This window comes from Cupressus sempervirens, chromosome 1, assembly GCF_028749045.1.
Source record: "Cupressus sempervirens isolate cs-2001-9-10 chromosome 1, ASM2874904v1, whole genome shotgun sequence".
In the NCBI taxonomy this organism is placed as follows: domain Eukaryota; kingdom Viridiplantae; phylum Streptophyta; class Pinopsida; order Cupressales; family Cupressaceae; genus Cupressus; species Cupressus sempervirens.
The window spans coordinates 37,950,185-37,968,663 of record NC_143118.1 but is presented as its reverse complement, the minus strand read 5'-3'; the positions used below and the strand labels follow the sequence as shown (position 1 = coordinate 37,968,663).

General features: G+C 38.7%; 1 protein-coding gene across 2 annotated transcripts in view; it reads right to left on the bottom strand.

The window, feature by feature from the left end:
* The window catches only part of LOC149576058 (uncharacterized), a 156,032-nt gene that overhangs the window by 98,760 nt on the left and 38,793 nt on the right, over positions 1–18,479 (bottom strand). The window lies entirely within an intron of this gene.

The window sequence follows — 18,479 nt, the reverse complement described above, 5'->3', positions numbered from 1 at the left end:
CTTTGTTGCATAGAAGTGATTAGCTAGGGCTTATTTTCACCTATCATAGGGCATACTTATGAACATGGCAAGCCCTTCAAATTCCTACACCACAATATGGAAGATTTCTTTTGATGACTGCTGGCCCATGAAAGCTTTGTATCTTTTGCTATAATCTGTTGTTTACATGTTCTTCACATAGTAAATATGCTGCCCTTCATTCTATGGCTGGAAACCCCACATGATCTCTGAAAAGTGACACTTTTTTATGTTATCGTACATAACACTTGTTCTCTGTTTTTATCCTTTTTTTCATGGTCTATCGTTGCTATCTTGTAGCAGTTGTAAATGTGACTTTTAACCATCTTTGCTTCCGGCAAGATGACATTATTTCTTCATTGATGTTCTTGAGATGTGAATAAATTTAATGACACAGAATGTTATTTGCAGCAGTATTATTAGAGCTTTTGTAGCACAATCCATACTTTGTCATTTTTTAATATCCTTGACTACTTGTGTGTGACCATAAACAACTAGAGAAATTGCAGATGCCTTCAAGTGGATTTGGTTGACGCATTTTCTATAAGCTTTGATTAGTCATCAGACTTCAATGCCTTGGTCATTTCAGATTTTTATTGATTATGATATTTTTTCCATCTAGCTTTGATGCTTAAAAAAATGAACATGACCTTTTGGAAGCACATAGGTATTGAGCTGCTCATATATATGTATATGCTGATGTACTTGTCCCTATGCTCTTTTCATGAAAGAAAACTTGATTTTGATCCTTAAGTACTTTTATATCTTTTAGCAACATAGTATTGTAATCTTGATCGTGTTATATGCCCTTGCACTTGTATTACTGCATGTTGATCTAGTTATCTCTCTTGATTTCATTCTATGTTATCCATGCATAATGTTTATCCAACATCACTGATTACTTCATTATAAAGACACAAGATATAGATGTTTACTTCCTGATTGATGTTCAGTACTTGACCATTTCAAAATGTATTTGTGATCTTTATCTCTTATTAACAAGCTGAGTTCAAACACTTGTGGGAGCCGCATTTACATCCACTTGTTAATTAGAGATACCTGTTACTGCACATGGAACAAACTAATTAGAGAGCAAATCAGGATTATGTTTGAAAATGTGGATGCATGTGTGAGGCATAATGATGAGGTAGGTTGGTTATTAATTATATCCATTGGATCTAACTCCTTCTGTTTATGTGATTGCAGGATTTGGTGCTGGAATGCGGGAAAACAGGAGCAGCAGGGCATCAAGAGCTTGCGTCATTAAAACGAGCAGTAACATCACCACTCATTCAGGCAATGAGTGGCCCCTATGACTCCTTATACCTTGTTTTGCTTTTTACATGTATTCACGCTTTGAAATTCAGTTCTGATTTTCTCTTTAGCTAGTTTCACAGCTTGTGTGAAACATTTGAACATTTTGATTAATAAAGAAATAGTCTTTCAGGAAAACTTGTAAGAATCAGTTTTAAACTTTTATGTGATGCTCTTCTTCTTTTAAATGCAATGTTTCAGCTCTCTAATTTATATGTTATCAAAACTCTTGTATTTGGCTGAAAACACAAAAATGCACCTATGATTGGCATAACTATGGCTCTACCTAAATTTTTAGCCTGGGGTAAAAATTTAGATAGCAGGTATCGTTTACTATTTTTATTTATATCTCCCTTTTGTTCATCCATTACAAGTCATAATTATATAAATAAGCCTTCTTATAAGATATCATATTGATCTCATCAATCCTTTCTTACAATATACTTTATATCGAACTTGACAGGATTGGTACTCGAAAGCTTATCTCTATATCACCTTAAACACTTGTTTTAGTATCTTTGAGAGTTTCATGATGAATGGCAATCTTGCCTAAACTCACTGAACAGTTTACATGTTCAGCCCTCACTTATTCATTGGTATGGCATGCTGCGTTCAGTGGACTATCTAAGTACCTTGATCAACTTGAGATTAAGCGCTTCTTCCCTTTGGTTGTTGTAGTTGGAATAAAGTAACTATTGCGTTTAGTACTTGTTAAAGCTAGTCGGGTTGGGTAGTTAGAAGGTGAGGGAATACGTCGATTAGTTTCCAACCAACCAACCCTTCTATAAGTACTAGGAATATTGTCAATGTACTCATGTTGTTTTTGGTATTAATAAAGAAACCATTTCCTCGCCTACTAGTATTGTGGTATTAATGGTTCATTCTATGTTTTACTTATGTGTATCTCAATTGTGTTATTTTGTATGCTTAGCACATCTCTGTGAACTTGAGTGATATTTCCACTCTACATTTTGATATTTCCACTCTACAGTTGCTTGTTCAGCATAGGATCCTTCCCTCTTATTCGTCGGTGGTGGGATTTTGTGTCGTTCGCTTCCCTCCTCAAATTAGATGGAGATGCTACAACCACGAACTGGAAATTGTAGCAATTACTATCTTCTTTCTCTGCAATGATTCATCTAAAATAAAAAACCAACACATGCCTTCCAAGGTTGTTCATCAAGCATTTACACAACTATTTGGATATGCTTCAGTTGATATGGCATCTTTCAATTTAGATAGTTGGGCAGTTGAGTAGTCTTCAATGGCACAAATCCTAGGACAATTTCTTCACTCTGCGTAGTTGCTTCAGCCTTGGACATTTAATTCATTTCTTCCTAAGCAAAGGAATGTAGTTTGCTGCTCCTTGATCTTCATCAAAAAATTTCCTTGAGCCTTTATCCTTGGCACTAGAGCTTCTCTCTTACAGGGGAGAAACATTGTCTCTTCTTCTCTCTAATATGGGGACATATTCATTGTACTTATGTGATTTTTAGTATTTGAGGGAACACTTGGAGTCCTTCAACTTAGTCACAAGTAGTATTCTATTTCTGTGCCTTCATAGATTGTTTGTCAAGCATCTACATGGTTGTTTCAATATGCTTGTGTTGATATGGCATCTTTCGATTTGCATAGTGTTGGTTAACAGTTCGTCCCTCTTGGTTTTGGCTTATACCTTGACTCTTAAAATGCTCAATGTGTAGAGAAACAAAAGGATGTTAGCAACAGAATGGGTAGGTGAATCTTAATGTCACCTCCCCCTGAATTGAAAGGTACAACTCCCTTACATTTACAGGATTTGCATTTGGCTCTGTCTTTAGTTAATTAGGATTTTGGGGGTATGCTCTTAACCAGAGAGCAATAGAGGCAAACCAAATTACTTGTAGACATAGGCAATCCAGGCGGATTTAAGGATTTGGATAGCCCAAAACACCATAGAATGGTTGATCTGAACTATCTTCAGTTCTTCTAATGTCTACTCCTACTACTAAACTAAATGCAAGGATGCAATGTAGTCTAAACATTATGAATGCAAACAGCAACTATAAAGCAAGAAATGTTTAATGAGATGATGATTCAAAGCCAACCCTTCCAAGCCACTACAACTCAAAGTCTACCTCTAACTTAACAGTTCACACTAAACAATCTTACTCTCGATTACTGGTATGAAATGCACATGCAGAGCCAAGGATAAGAAACAAAAATGCATATTAAAGGCAACATAAAGTCTGCTTTCAGTGAAAACAAAATACAAACACAAAGTCTAGCAAGCCATTAACAGCTTCATACACATTTGTCCTTCAAATCCCAGCAAAACTAGCTAAAATGCAGAATGAAAATGAACACCAAAATCTTTACTGTAAACACTGGTATAAAAAGCCACCAAGCTAATTTACACCAACAGTTTGTCAATCCTCTATTCATCTTTGAAAGATTACATATATAGGCCCTTGAGATATGGCCGGTTACAATTCATGATTATATATCAAAGCAATTTGAATGAAATAGCTCAAAATAGGAGTGACATGTTAGTCATCCCTTACAAAACTCACTCATGCAAGGGGAGAATGCCATATATGGCTTACAATAACAGAGAGAGATTGATAGCAGACAAAAACTAACTGAAGATCACTAAGATAGGACTGTAAAGACACTGTGACTGGTCAATTCTTCTTAGCTAGAGCTATAGTCTTTGCTCTATGCATTTTCATGGCTTCTATAATTGTATTTATCTCCTTGGCACTTGAAATGAATACATTATCAGCTCTAATCACCCAATAATCATGACTATCTGTCAGTTCTTCAATCTTGGAAATCTTTGATTGGAGCTTCTCTCATGCAACCTTCAGAACAGCATCCACAGTTGTAAGCTCTAGAATCTTCAAATTCTAGAAGTTGGCAAGTCTAGTTGTCTCGTCAATAAACTCCAAGAATTTGGATTTCATGTGTTCTATGTCCACCAACTGGCCACTCTTAGACACATAAGATTCAATGTGTAACACCTTGAAATATTCAAACAATTTGTCTATTATATCCTTTTAACTTCTCATATAGTGTCCTTAATTACAGCTCAGACCTTTCCAAACTGTCTATCTCGGATACAATTGATTTCTTCCAAAGAAGCAATGGCTCTTTACCAGTTCTCAAAATACCATGAGCAATTGTTGCATCAATTTTCATAACTAACACCTCTTGCAAATGAGGCAATTCTTGTGTTATATTTTCAATTTCATTTTGCATTGAGAGTTAATGCTTGGATATGGCATCCCTTAACTTATCAGCATCCATTATTAGAATTTTGAAGTTCTCAATTATTGGGGGTCCTCTAGTCTTCGAATCCTCAATCCATGCTCTGGCAATTTGCCCCAAGTGTCTCTATGTTTGCAACTTGGCAAGTAGATTCTTGTTTTCCTCATCTTTAGGATTAAAAGTCCTTGCAGAAGCACTATCAACTGGCACCAGGGCGAGTGGTCCTATTGCTGCTCTGATATATCCAGTGAGCTCTTTGTTGACCGCCTTTAGAGTAGCCCTTGCCAATTTTAGCTCTTCTTGTTTGTCTTCAATTTTCACATTGGTTGATTTCGAGATATTTACCATTGAATCATGTATAGGTTGCCCTATGTCAATTGTTTTCACTTCGAAATCATTAGGAGTTAACTCCTTAATTCTCCCATCCTTTTGGGGCTAAGCAAACTCCATTAACATGTTCCCAGTTTCTACATAAGAAGCTAAAGCCACGAGAGTCTTTTGTTTCTACAACTTACGACATGAAGACGGCTTCTACATAGCTTGAGCAAACAAATTGCTAGGTGGAGCACTATCTTCAATTCTCCTTTTCTTCCTCTCAATTGTCTCTTCAAGTCATGATTCAGTAGATAAGACATTCAGTGATAATTGCAAGGCTGTGGGGTCAAACAATTTCCTTGCCACTGGAGGTGTATCCCTCCTACTGACAAAAGGAAATGTTACACTCCTTGTATATTGAGTAGGAGGAATAACTTGCTCTGTATCTCCCTGTTGTTGAGGTGTAGCTTGGGCTTGCTCATCTCCTTCTCCATCCAAAGGATTGGTATCACCACCCAACACAATGATTAGCACTATAAAGGAGATATGCTCTGTTCTCTTCTCCACTTCCTTTCCTTTCTCTGCATCCTTCTCTGTCTCTTTTTCTCCAACTTTATTAGTGTCTAGCAAAGATCCTCCTCAACAAGTTGAAGGGATTTGTATTCTTCTCAGGAGGTTCATCTCCTCTTCCGCCACCAACTGATTGGGATGAGCCTACAGATGTTAATGGTGCTATTGTAGAAGATGATGCAGTTGTTGATGAAGATTGTGCAGCACCTGAGGTAGCTCTATTTGCTGAACCTGATGTTTCGGTTCTTTTTCTACCGGACCTCTTCCGTTCCACGCATAAACCAGTTTTCTTTATGATTCCTTCCATAAGAACTTCCATTTTATTAGTCATTGGACCTTTAGGGGGAGTTGACACTATAGGAGTGTCTTTGATCTTCTTCAAATAGGTAGAGGTTGTCATGTGAGAGCCATCCTCATCAATATCAGTAACATCAATATTAACATTATACAATTTGACCTCATCCACAGTTAACCTGGACCAAAACTTTTCTCTAGTATGGATTTCAGAGTAACAATTTGCCCAAAAGTCCTCAACATCAGGAACGTGTCTATAACTAGAGTCTAATTGTAGATGATTCTTTACATGGTCCATAGGATCATATTGTGGCCTAATCACCTCATAATCTAGCAATTCCACTTTGCTCTCAAAAGTTTTAACTAAGTTCTTTGCACATGAGAAAGATCCTACTACAATTGGAAAGGGACACTAATAATTTTCTTAACAGTGGAACACACAGTATTCACCTCTAAGATCTGTCTACACAATTCAATTAAAACTACCTTATCCTCTAGATATCTAGGTAGTCTCTTAGGGAAACCATCATATGCACCAATTCTGATATATGAAAAAGAAGGAAATTGAATAAAACAACAACCAAATTGACTCACTGCCGAAATAGCTTCAAGTAAGAATCTTCGTTCAAGGCATCCTTGTAGCTCTCTGCATAGCCTCATTGTAAATGCATCATTCACCTTCACATATTCTCCATAGCTCTTCTCCAATTGCAGACATGAATAGAACTCATAGACCTTAGAGTTTTCATCAAAATCCTCAATGCAAGGTAGAACAGGCCATAAGTGATGAGTGGCAAGAGTATACATCAAATAGGATAACATGTAGAAAATTAGAAATGTTTGAATGCTTTAGTACAATTCATCCATGAAGCGAACTCGTCACACAGAATCTGAGCCGAACCTATTAATTGTTCATCAATACAAATAGCTTGAACTAAGAAGTGGTGTTCAACAAAATTTAAAACCTCTTCTGCTCCCTTTAGCCTCAGCAACAGAGCAAGAATATCCACAATCTCTCTCTTCAGATTAGTGCCAAACAGCGTCTTTGGCATTTTACTCTCTTTCCTCTATGAATCTGGAACCATGAATTCAGTATGTCTGCCCTTCTGAGCCTTCTTCTCATTAAACATTGAAGCAGATGATCCAAAATCAATACCACAGAACTCCTCTCTCACAGGAACATCAAATGCTTGCATTAGTTATCTATTTAAAGAGATTAGTATGGAATTATCTAGAATCATAATCCTCTTCGTTGCTAGATCGTATCTTTCTATACATTCCTTCAAAAGCTCTGGCGCTTGAACTGCCATTAGGAAATCCAGGAGCTTCAACAAGTCCACTATCTGTCAGCTTGAATGTCACAGGATGAATTGGCTGTGAATTCAATCTTCGATGTAAATCTCTGAGGTTATAGAATCTGAAAGAAGTGTAAGTATAATCTTTTTTCTGACTGTCAAGTCCTGGTAATTTATCAGTCCCTCCAATTCTTGCAGCCATTAGCATTATAATCACAGAGATTGAATTGAAATTGCCCGTTACAAGATGAAACACAATTGATCCATGAATCCAAATATATTGAATTCAAATTCGATCGTTGGGCATTGAATTTCGCGCATCGTACAAGTGAAGAACGGCCAAACAGCTCAGATTACTCCATTAGATTAGCAACAATCAAATTTGCAATTACTCCAATAGGTTAACGGCTAGTTTGCAACTCAAATCCACCATTAAAACTCAGTCGTACGGTAGATTTTACATTGTAAGCGTTCGCATAGCAGAATCCTCATTTTCCGCCTTCTTCATTGTTTACATTAGCTCCGGAAACACTGCCTTCAAGATGCATCTCCAATCCTTTAGAAAACCTTTATATTTACTCTCATTCGGAGAAGTCTTTTTAATTTCTTTCTGGGCCTTTCTATTTACTTAGCATCTGGGAGAAGCATCATATTGGCATCTCCGAAATATACTCACCTTCCACACTTAAGCTTGTTTACAAAGGCTTGTAGACTTAGCCATTTTAACTTTATTTCAATTGCCAAGAGGTCTGAGTCCACAAGCCAACCCGATACCATGTCAACAACAATTGGCATGTGTTCATTTGCTTTCATTTACACTCGGGTACCACTTCTGCTTCCAGCTTGTCACACGATCACTGTTGATTTGACTTTATCTTACGCATATCTTTTGTTTGGAAAGCCTTGAGGATAGGTGCGCTTCCGAGGCTGGAGAAGCCACGAAGTGAAACTTCTGGAATGAGATTTTGCAAAGTACTTTAATCAATTCTTCTGCAACTCTTTGTCATTTCTGCTCGAAAACTAACCTTCTTCATTCTCTGATTAGTGTAGACTGGTTTGCTTCACTTGAATGGCCTGAAATGGATGAGCAATTCCTCCATTGGAAAACCAATTTCTAGGCTATGCAAAGCAGCATCAGAGGTGTTCTTCCGGCACAGCATACAAACTAAGTCCAAAACTCATTTCAGACCAATTTTAGGCACTGAATCACTTCAAATTGACTTTTCCTTGTCACCTTGTCTTGAATTGCTTGTAGATGTATCCTATAGATACAATTTGATTCATTTGATTTCCATTTGCTGCCTGGAGCATCTTATAGATTGATTTTCCAGTTCCAGCACATTTGAGCACAAAACTAAAGTATCAATGGAGGTCATGCTTCCTTCACATCTAGAATGACACTCAAGACTACCCACCCATACCTAAATCACCTACTGACTCATTTTGCAATGAGTTCCTACATGGATAAGCCTTAGGAACGATGAGAAGAAAAGCAACCTAGGGGCTTTCTAGACTTGAACTTTGACTATATTGCATTCATTTACACCGAGCTAGAAGCTTTAAAAGGGGGGACTCTGAAAGTCTGGCAACAGTTGGCTCTGACTGAGAACTTAGGCATGCCAATGTCTAAGCAAGGGACCTAGCTCTCTGGTTTTGCACAGCAGGAACAACAAACAAAGAGAGGAAATTAAACTAACGCACACAACAAGGAGCAAAACTAAACTATGAAAGCAGGAAAGGCTAAGCTAAAGCACACAGCAGAAAGAGAAACTGCCTATAACTAACAACTAACATGCAAGGTTTGCCTGCTTTCAACTATGCATTTAGAATAACTTAAGGTCCTATCCATTGTAGGTATATGGCAGGACTTCACCAGTGGGATAGGCCAATTGAAAAGCATTATTCTAATTAGCTTGCACAATCTTAAAAGGCCCTTTCCAAAGAAACTCAAATTTGTGGTGCATACCTTTGGGTTCTCGTCTCTTGTCCCACAGCAAAACCAGATCACCTTCAACGAATCTTCTAGGTCTTGCTCATTTGTCAAACATACTTTTCACTCACATCTGATGATGAGTGATCAGGTCAACAAGCTGTTATCTTTCCTCTTGCAGACGAGTCAGGTACAGGATCCTTTTCTCAAGGCCATCTTTGAAAGTGGTATCCTCAATTGTAGTCTTCAACTTGCAGATGGCCATCCAGAGGCAAAGGTAGATTAGCCTCAACTCCATAGACCAGTACAAATGGTGATATATCAATAGCTCATTTGGGTGTGGTTCTATCAGCCCACAATGTATCATGAAGTTTCTTATGCTAGTTTCTTTGGTTGTCTGATATCAACTTCTTCATGATACTGACCAAATTCTTATTACTTGACTCGGCCTACCCATTGCCTTGGGGATAATAGTCAAAAGAATGGTCCATCTGAATGCCATTTTCATAATAAAATTCAACAATTTCTGAAGATGAAAAATAACAAGCAATGTCCATGATTAATTTAACAGGCAAACCAAACCTAGCAAGTACTCACATACTACTTCAGAAGTTGTCTTCTTCATTGGCTTGGCTTCAACCCACTTTCTAAAGTAATTAGTAGCTGTCAAGATACAAGTATGTCCTTGACTGGAGGATGGGTTGATGGGACCTATGAAATCCAATCCCCACTGCTATAAAGGGGCTTCAATTATCACTGGCCTGAGAGGCAAAGCAGCTAACTGTGGCTTACCAATAAATAGTTTGCATTTCTCACAGTTTGCTACCAACTTTAGGCATCATGAAACATGCCAAGCCAGTAATAACAGTGTCTTAATATTTTAGATGCAATGACAATGGAGGAGAAGTGCCCTCCACATGCCTCATCATGAAAAGCTTTCAACAACTTAACTTCTTGTTCTTTATCCACACACCTCAAGAAGGCGCCATCAATAGCATTCTTATATAAGGCATCATCATGAATCACATACTTTAAGAATTTAGTTCTTAAATCTCTCCTTTGCTTGGCACTTAATCGTTCAGGACATTCACCATAAGAAAGAAAATATGCAATATTGGAGAACCAAGGGTCTTGGAGACTTACCATAAGAACCTTTGGAATATCCTTTGTCTTATCTTGTGGTTGATTCTCTGTTATTGCCTTGCATAATTCATTTCCACAGACTAGCTTAGTTGATCTAATATCGATGTCATATTCTTGAACCTTGGCAACCCAAGCTCCTCTATTGTTGCAACCAATGTCTTGTTGAGTTAGGATGGTCTTAACTGCAGAGTCTGGAACATGTACAACAGAGTGAGAATGCAACATATAAAATCTAAAATTCTTGAGTGCCCTCACCACAGCATAAGCATGCTTTTCCATCCAAGAGTACTTCAGTTCATGGTCACACTCATTAAGGCAATAGGAGCTTGCACTCCTTCCTTATTTTCTTGCATTAAAATGGCAGAGAGAGTATAAGATGATGCATAGCAATAAGCAATAAATAATAAACTCTTTAGTGTAATCTGGACGAACGAGAACAAGGGCCTTAGCAAGAGCACCTTTTATATCTTCAAAAGCTTTCTTTCCATCATCACTCCACTTAAAATTTTTATTACCCTTCATCATGTCAACTATGCATTTAGTAATTTCAAGAAAATTTGGCACAATACACCTTAAGAAATTTACTTGACCAAAGAAGGATTTTACTCCAGTTTTGCTCACCGGCAAGCCTAGTTGCTGAATTGCTCTTTCTCTGTCAAGATCAATCCTTATGCCTTCTTGGGACACAATATGGCTCAACAATTTGCCCTCTAATATGGCTTAACCTTTTAATTTCCAACTGGTATAATTGCATGAGACCAGTCAAGTTTGATTTCCCCTCCCATGTCTCTACAAAAGCTATGGCTTAGAAGCATACCGTAACTAGTAGTAATGTCAGCTACCAGGATAGTAAGCTTAAGTCTTTTGGTAGGGTAAGCTATCCGGCGGTTGTTGAAATGGGCATTCTCGGGACTGTGCTAACGGACACAATCGTCGACGGAGGATCCGATGTCAATGTGCTACCAGAGGATACTTGGAAAAAGTTGGGACAGCTGACATTATGGCCACCTACCTTCCAGCTATTAACAGTCGATCAACATGGAATAAAGCCATTAGGAATACTCACAGCGCAACCAGTGACGATTGGAACACAACCGTTCCTGTTGGACTTTGTAGTGATCCTACTGAAGCGGGGAGGATATGATGCCATTCTGGACTGGGGGTGGCTGATACAAGCCAAGGCGAAGCACGATTGGAAGAAAAATACTTTATCACTTGAAAGCAAAGGGCGGAAGTACGTCATCGATCTACACACTCAAATGGTCGGGGAAGAAGCTCTATCGTCAGATTCCGAAGAAGAGGATGAAAGGAGGCAGAATATGGAACCAGATCAGGAGGAAGTCCTGTGGTTGGAAGGAGGATCGAAAGACGATGATCTAGATTCAGTGAACGGTCTTTACCACTGGCAAATAGAGGATTACGAGCTCTTTCCAAGTTGTAATATGCTAAGGATCGACGAAGGTAAGAAAGAAGAAGGAAATGAATGTCCGAAGGAACACAGAGAAGCCGAAGGAGGAAATGAATGTCCGAAGGAACACAGAGAAGCCGACGGAGGAAATGAATATATAAAGGAACATGGAGAAGCCGAAGGAAGAAATGAATGTTCGAAGCAACACAGAGAAGCCGAAGAAGAAAACGCGGATATGACTGAAGCTGAAGGACAGAACATATAGTATGAACCCAAAAGAAGGAAAGATTCTACTGTACGACTGCGTAGGAAGAAAGTATTACGTCGAACCACAGATATAGCAGAAAGGTACCGGCGGCAAGGAAGACACACGATACGATTTGCACAGGCAACAAAGAGGAAGGGTTCAATAAATGTTGTAGCAGTACAGAGTGAATGTGTTATTGATGGACAGAAGAGGCAGCTGAGGGAGTCCATGGTAGCGAGCTTCGGGAACAAACTGGGCGATATGGAGATGACACAGAATAGGCGTAGCAGGTTTCAACTCGGACAATGAGTGTTGAAGTACGATGACCGGAATGAGATCAAACCAGGCAAGTTCAAAGTTAAGTGGGTCGGGTCGTATCAAATCCGGGAAGTAGGGGTCAATGGAGCAATAAAATTATGGACTTTGGATGGACAGGAAGTGCCTCAGGCGGTGAATGGCTCGAAGTTGAAGGTATACCACGGCCGGAAGACTTTTGCGTCAGAGAATGGCCTTTGGGCGACCCCTTTGTCGTTGCAGACCGACAATGCCGACGGTCGAAGGGAAAACTAACTTTGCTATTGGAAAAAAAAAAAAAAGTGATGAAAAAGCTACTGTACGGATTTTTGGAAACAAAGCACCGTACGGATTCTTAAATGTTCACCGTACGGTTTTGAAGGAAGTGTACAGATTTTCTAGTCCAGTGTATGGATTTTTGTGCTGTACGGATTTCACCAGGTTTTGCATCTTGTTACGGATTTTTTGGAGGTTTTGAGTAGTGTACGGAAAAGCATCAAGTCTGATATGTGCCGTATGGATTTTAAAATGATGATGCAGTGTACGATTTTTAAGTAAAGGTTGCCGTACGGATTTTTCAGTTTGGCAAGAGCGTACGGATTGGCATAAAATTGTACTGTTTCCTTCACACATGAATGTACGATTTTTAAGCTTATAACCATGCACCGTACGGACTTTATTGAAATCACCGTACGATATCCCAGTACGGATTTTCAACAAAAGGTATGGTACGGATTTCTAGTTTACTAACCGTACGGATTTTGGCCGTACGACATATGGAATTTGAAGGCAGTTGCAAGTAAAGGCAGCATACGAAAATTGCAGTTTGGAATGTAATGTACAAATTTTTAAACGAGTGGCCAGCACATGAGTTTTAGCAAGCAGAGTACGGCTTCTTTCATGTAGTTATAGTACGGATTTTCACAGAGTTGAGGATGAGGAAGGATATTGCTACAGTACGGATTTCAATGGATAAGCTCCTTGTGTGCTTCAATATGAATTTGCAAATTTAAAGCTCCCAGTTGCGTACGGTTTTTGCATAATGTGGCGAATTGATTCTATAAGTTTTGGCATACGGCTTCTACCTATTATTGCATTCAGACTTTGGAGGACATTACAGGATATTGCATAAGGAAGGAGTCGATACGGTGGCAGGATGTATGGTGTAGTTGTACATTGGTAGCATAGAAGAGTGACAGGAGGTTTTCTATTATAAAAAAAAAAAAAAACGATGACAGATTCAAGTTGTTCGAAATGAGTAGCAGATGATGCCACAAGGAAGGGGAAGCATGAGCAATTGCCAGAAAGAGTGTAGAATCGGCAGAAAATGACAGAAATGGTGTGTTCCATGCAATTTGTGTGGGTTTCGAAGTGCTTATTTGGTCTTGGCAGCGAGGGGCGCTACCCCTCGACCCCGCCCTGTACTGCGAGCTGCCCCAGGACCCCGCGGGGGCGCTGCCCCTCGACCCCGCCGAGGGCGTTGCTCCCTGGACCCCCAGTCATTGCGGATATCAGTCGTGGGAGTCTGACCAATTCAGAAGACTTGGAGCTACTGCAGGCATGGAGTGCCTGTGTACCAGAGGCACTGAGAGTAAGTGTTGGCCGTGAGGCTGTCTTGGTGGATGCGTAGAGAACTCGGGAGGAGCTGATCATCCAGTTGGAGGTAGTGCAGCGACACTTGGTTCAGTGTACTCGGAATTGGAAGGCAGAAAGCGGCACGGGTGGCTATCAGGGTCAGATGTCAGATTGGCTAAGGTGACAGTGTTGAAGACCAGTTAGTCAGTCAATGTATTTTGGTTGTTGATTTGTCTCAGAGATTTTGTAATAGTCGTTAGGAGACGACTTTTCTTTTTTGGGGGGATGATGTCGTCGGTAGAAATTGTGTATTAGCCGACAAGTCCCTTCGGAAAGGAAATTGTGTATCAGCTGACGGGTCCCTTCGGAAAGGAAATTGTGTATCAGCCGACGGGTCCCTTCAGAGAGGTTTTTCTTATGTAGCGACATGTTGTATGTGGCCGACGGACTCCTTCGAAAAAGTTCTTCGAAAAGTATTTATAACCCCTTCGGGAAGCATTGTATTCAGGAGATCTTATCATGGAAGCATAATGTAATGTTCTGGCATATGTGAATAATAATAAGAAGAGTTATGTTGTTCGTGTTTGTGTTCATTATCTGTGTGCAATTCTTAATTAACCTATGCGGTAAACAATCTTGTCAAACAGTTGGCGAGCAATTCAATAATCATAGTATAAATATGTGTTTAAATATTATCGCAACACTAGGAAATGTACTGGTCCACTCATAATTCACCAAATGTATCAGACTTTCAAACTTTGGTATTGTTGAATACTTTACAACTGATATAAACCCTCCTTCACGTATGTGCATACAAAATTCTGAATTGAACATATTCTCAAGCAACTAACTCTGAACCTCAATGTTACTGGAATGATTTTTATTAATGATCAAAAGGCTGCAAAGATATCAACAAATTACGAGGGGATGAACCTCGTAAAGAAGGCCTACATACCAACTATGCAAATTCAATCTTCAGCACATACACCTCGTTAACAATTACGTCCACAGGTGTGGATGCCAACTAATAATCTCACAACACCACAGAAAAGAACTGACATTGGAATACCTCCCAAAGTTGCAGTTCGAACCTCAGATAACCTCGCCAAATGTAGATGCTCAGATATAAGAGATATCGCCCACCTATGAAGAAAAATGAACACCCAGTTTGCACAATTTGTAGCCTTAGAATATGAAGCCAGACATTGGAATTTCAATCCAAAATAAATCATACTAGTACTAGAAACTGTATGCACCCCAAATGCAGATAAATGGAAATGGAAGAACGCTCTACCACCTTCAAATCCACATTGAACACTCTAATCTCTGGCCGCCCTTAATTAGATCAATTCTTCCTCAAATGCAGGTGCAAAGATAGAGTATACCGCAGCCCACAGATACTAAATCTGCCTTCTTTCAATGCACAATCCACTCTAGATCCAAATGCAGGTAATTATCACTCCAGCAATTTGCTATCTCATTACAATCAAAGGTTAGACCTTTCACAAATATCTCTTCTCAGATACAGAATGAAACAGTAGAGGACGAGTAGGCAAATTGTTTATCTTCAGCAATAATTTGCAAGAGAACCTTCGGAACTATTTCCACACTTCCAGAAACCATCCACTAGATATCAAGCAAAGCAAATAACAATCAAGAAATAGTCTCCTTAGTAAAAGAAAATAAAGTAGGAGAAATGGCCAATTGTATACCTTAGCACAATTACCAATGCAATCTCAGATTCAACCCTTATACTTCAGCAATGGCCACAAAATATCAAAACTCAGAAAAAGCCACAAAGGCAGCAAAAGCAAATAAATTATCCAAGCATGTTTTTCCCAATGAAATAAACTCCTATTTATAATCCTTTGTTGGCCAAAGTTTTTTTTTAAAAACTCCACTTCAAAAATTGTGGAAGTTTCCCAAAAGAACTCAACACTTGAAACTTTCCAACACACTTTTTAGAGATATCTCTTAATGACATTATTATAATAACATAAATATTATTATAATAATGCAACTTAATAATTAATGAATAAATAAGAGCTCATGCAATTATTAACCTTATTTACTGCAAGTGACGACCATCAGCCAAAGCCACCCACTGCACTGCCAAAAATAGACTTACTCAAAATAGTAAGTTCACAACTGGGACCCACAAAACACCCTGTTAGCTCACAAGGGTTGCTATGATGAGCTAACTCATCAACTGCACAGACTTGCCAAAAACAAGGACATTACAATATTCACCTCTAAGATTTGTCTATACGATTCAATTAAAACTACCCTATCCTCTAGATATCTAGGCAGTCTCTTAGGGAAACCATCATATGCACCAATTCTGATATATGAAAAAGAAGGAAATTGAATAAAACAACAAGCAAAATGGCTCACCGCCGAAACAGCTTTAGGTGAGAATCTTTGTTCAAGGCATCCTTGTAGCTCTGCATAGCCTCATTGTAAAGGCATTATTCACCTTCACATATTCTCCATAGCTCTTCTCCAATTGCAGACATCGATAAAACTCATAGACCTTAGTGTTTTCATCAAAATCCTCAATGCAAGGTAGACCAGGCCATAAGTGATGAGTGGGAAGAGTATACATCAAATAGGATGACATGTAGAAATGTTTGAATGCTTTAGCAGAATTCATCCATGAAACTAACTCATCACACAGAATCTGAGCCCAATCTATATATTCTTCATCAGCACAGATAGCTTGAACTAAGAAGAAGTGGTGTTCAACAAAATTTAAAACCTCTTCTGCTCCCTTTAGCCTCAAAAATAGAGTAAGAATATCCACAATCTCTCTCTTCAGATTGGTACCAAACAGAATCTTTGGCATTTTACTCTCTTTCATATGCAAGTCTAGAACCATGAATTCAGCATGTCTGCCCTTCTGAGAGCCTTCTTCTCATTAAACATTGAAGCAGATGATCTAAAATCAATATCACAAAACTCTCTCAGAGGAACACCAAAGGTCGCTTGCATTAGTTATCTATTTAAAGAGATTAGTATGGAATTATCTGGCGTCATAATCCACTTCGTTGCTAGATCATATCTTTCTATACATTCCTTCACAAGCTCTGGTGCTTGAACAGCCATTGGAAATCCAGAAGCTTCAACAAGTCTGCTTTCTTTCAGCTTGAATGTCACAGGATGAATTGGCTGTGAATTCAATCTTTGATGTAAATCTCTGAGGTTATAGAATCTGAAAGAAGTGTTAGTTTAATCTTTTAACTGACTCTCAAGCCCTGGTAATTTATTAGTACCTCCAATTCTTCCAACCATTAGCTTTATAGTCACAGAGATTGGATTGAATTGCAAGAAATTGCTCGTTACAAGATGAAACACAATTAATCCATGAATCCAAATATATTGAATTCAAATTCGATCGTTAGGCATTGAGTTTCGTGCGTCGCACAAGTGAAGAACGACCAAACAGCTTAGATCACTCCATTAGATTAGCAACGATCAAATTTGCAATTACTCCAGCGGGTTAACAGCTAGTTTTCCGAGGTGTTCTTCCAACTTAGTATAGAAACTAAGTCCAGAACTCATTTCAGACCAATTTTAGGCACTGAATCACTTCAAATTGACTTTTCCTTGTCAATTTGTCTTGAATTGCTTGTAGATGTATCCTGTAGATACAGTTTGATTCATTTGATTTCCATTTGCTGCCTAGAGCATCTCACAAATTGATTTTCCAGTTCCAGCACATTTGGGCACAAAACTGAAGTATCGATGGAGGTCATGCTCCGTTCTCATCTAGAATGACACTCAAGACTACCCACCCATATCTAAATCACCTACTGACTCCTTTTGCAATGGTTTCCCACATGGATAAGCCTTAGGAACGATGAGAAGAAAAGCAATCTAGGGGCTTTCTAGACTTGAACTTTGACTATATTGCATTCATTTACACCAAGCTAGAAGCTTAGAAAGGGAGGAGACTGAAAGTCTGGCAAAACATAGTTGGGCAGTTGAGTAATGTTAAATGGCACACATCTTCAGACATTTCCTTCACTTCGTGCAGTTGCTTCAGCCTTGGACATTTAAATTATTTCTTCCTAAGAGAAGAACATGGTTTGCTGCTCTTGGGTCTTCATCAGCATTTGTCCTTGAGCTTTCATCTTTGGCATTGAAGCTTCTCTCTTATGGCGGAGATACATTGTCTCTTCTTCTTTCTTATGTGGGGAGATATTCATTGTACTTATGTCACTGATCTAGTACTTGGGAGGGCACCTAGAGTCCATCTTAGTCATATGTAGTACTTGGTTTTTTCATTGCATCTCTTGCTTTTGAAGAGAGTTTTTTCCCATATGGTTTTTCTCCTTTTCTCGATTTAGAGAGAGCTCATTAGTTTGAGTTGCATTGCTTCACACCGGTCCATACATGAGTACCTAATTAGGCCTTAGTTGTCAGAACTGATCCATTCTAGCTTTTTGCATTCATCATTAGCTTTTAGCATCTCCTTAAGTTTATCTAGGGGGTATAATAATTAGGATATATTATCTCATTATTTATTAATTGGGTCCTTTAATTACTTTTTCACTTAAGCTAAAATTTAGTGCTTTATTTCAACTAGAGTTTTCTTTTCTAGCTTTAGTTCAGCTACAGTTGAGCTTAATTTAGTTCTTACTTGTTGATGTCAGTTTTTATACCACATAACATATTAGCAATTGAATATCTGATATGAAGTATCAAACACACAATTCCTCTTTTGAAAAGTTAATACTCATGGGACATGAGAATAACCCCAATGTTCCTTACACTTGTGGATACTAACTCAGTATATCGATGTGATTTGCTGGTAATCACGTAGGC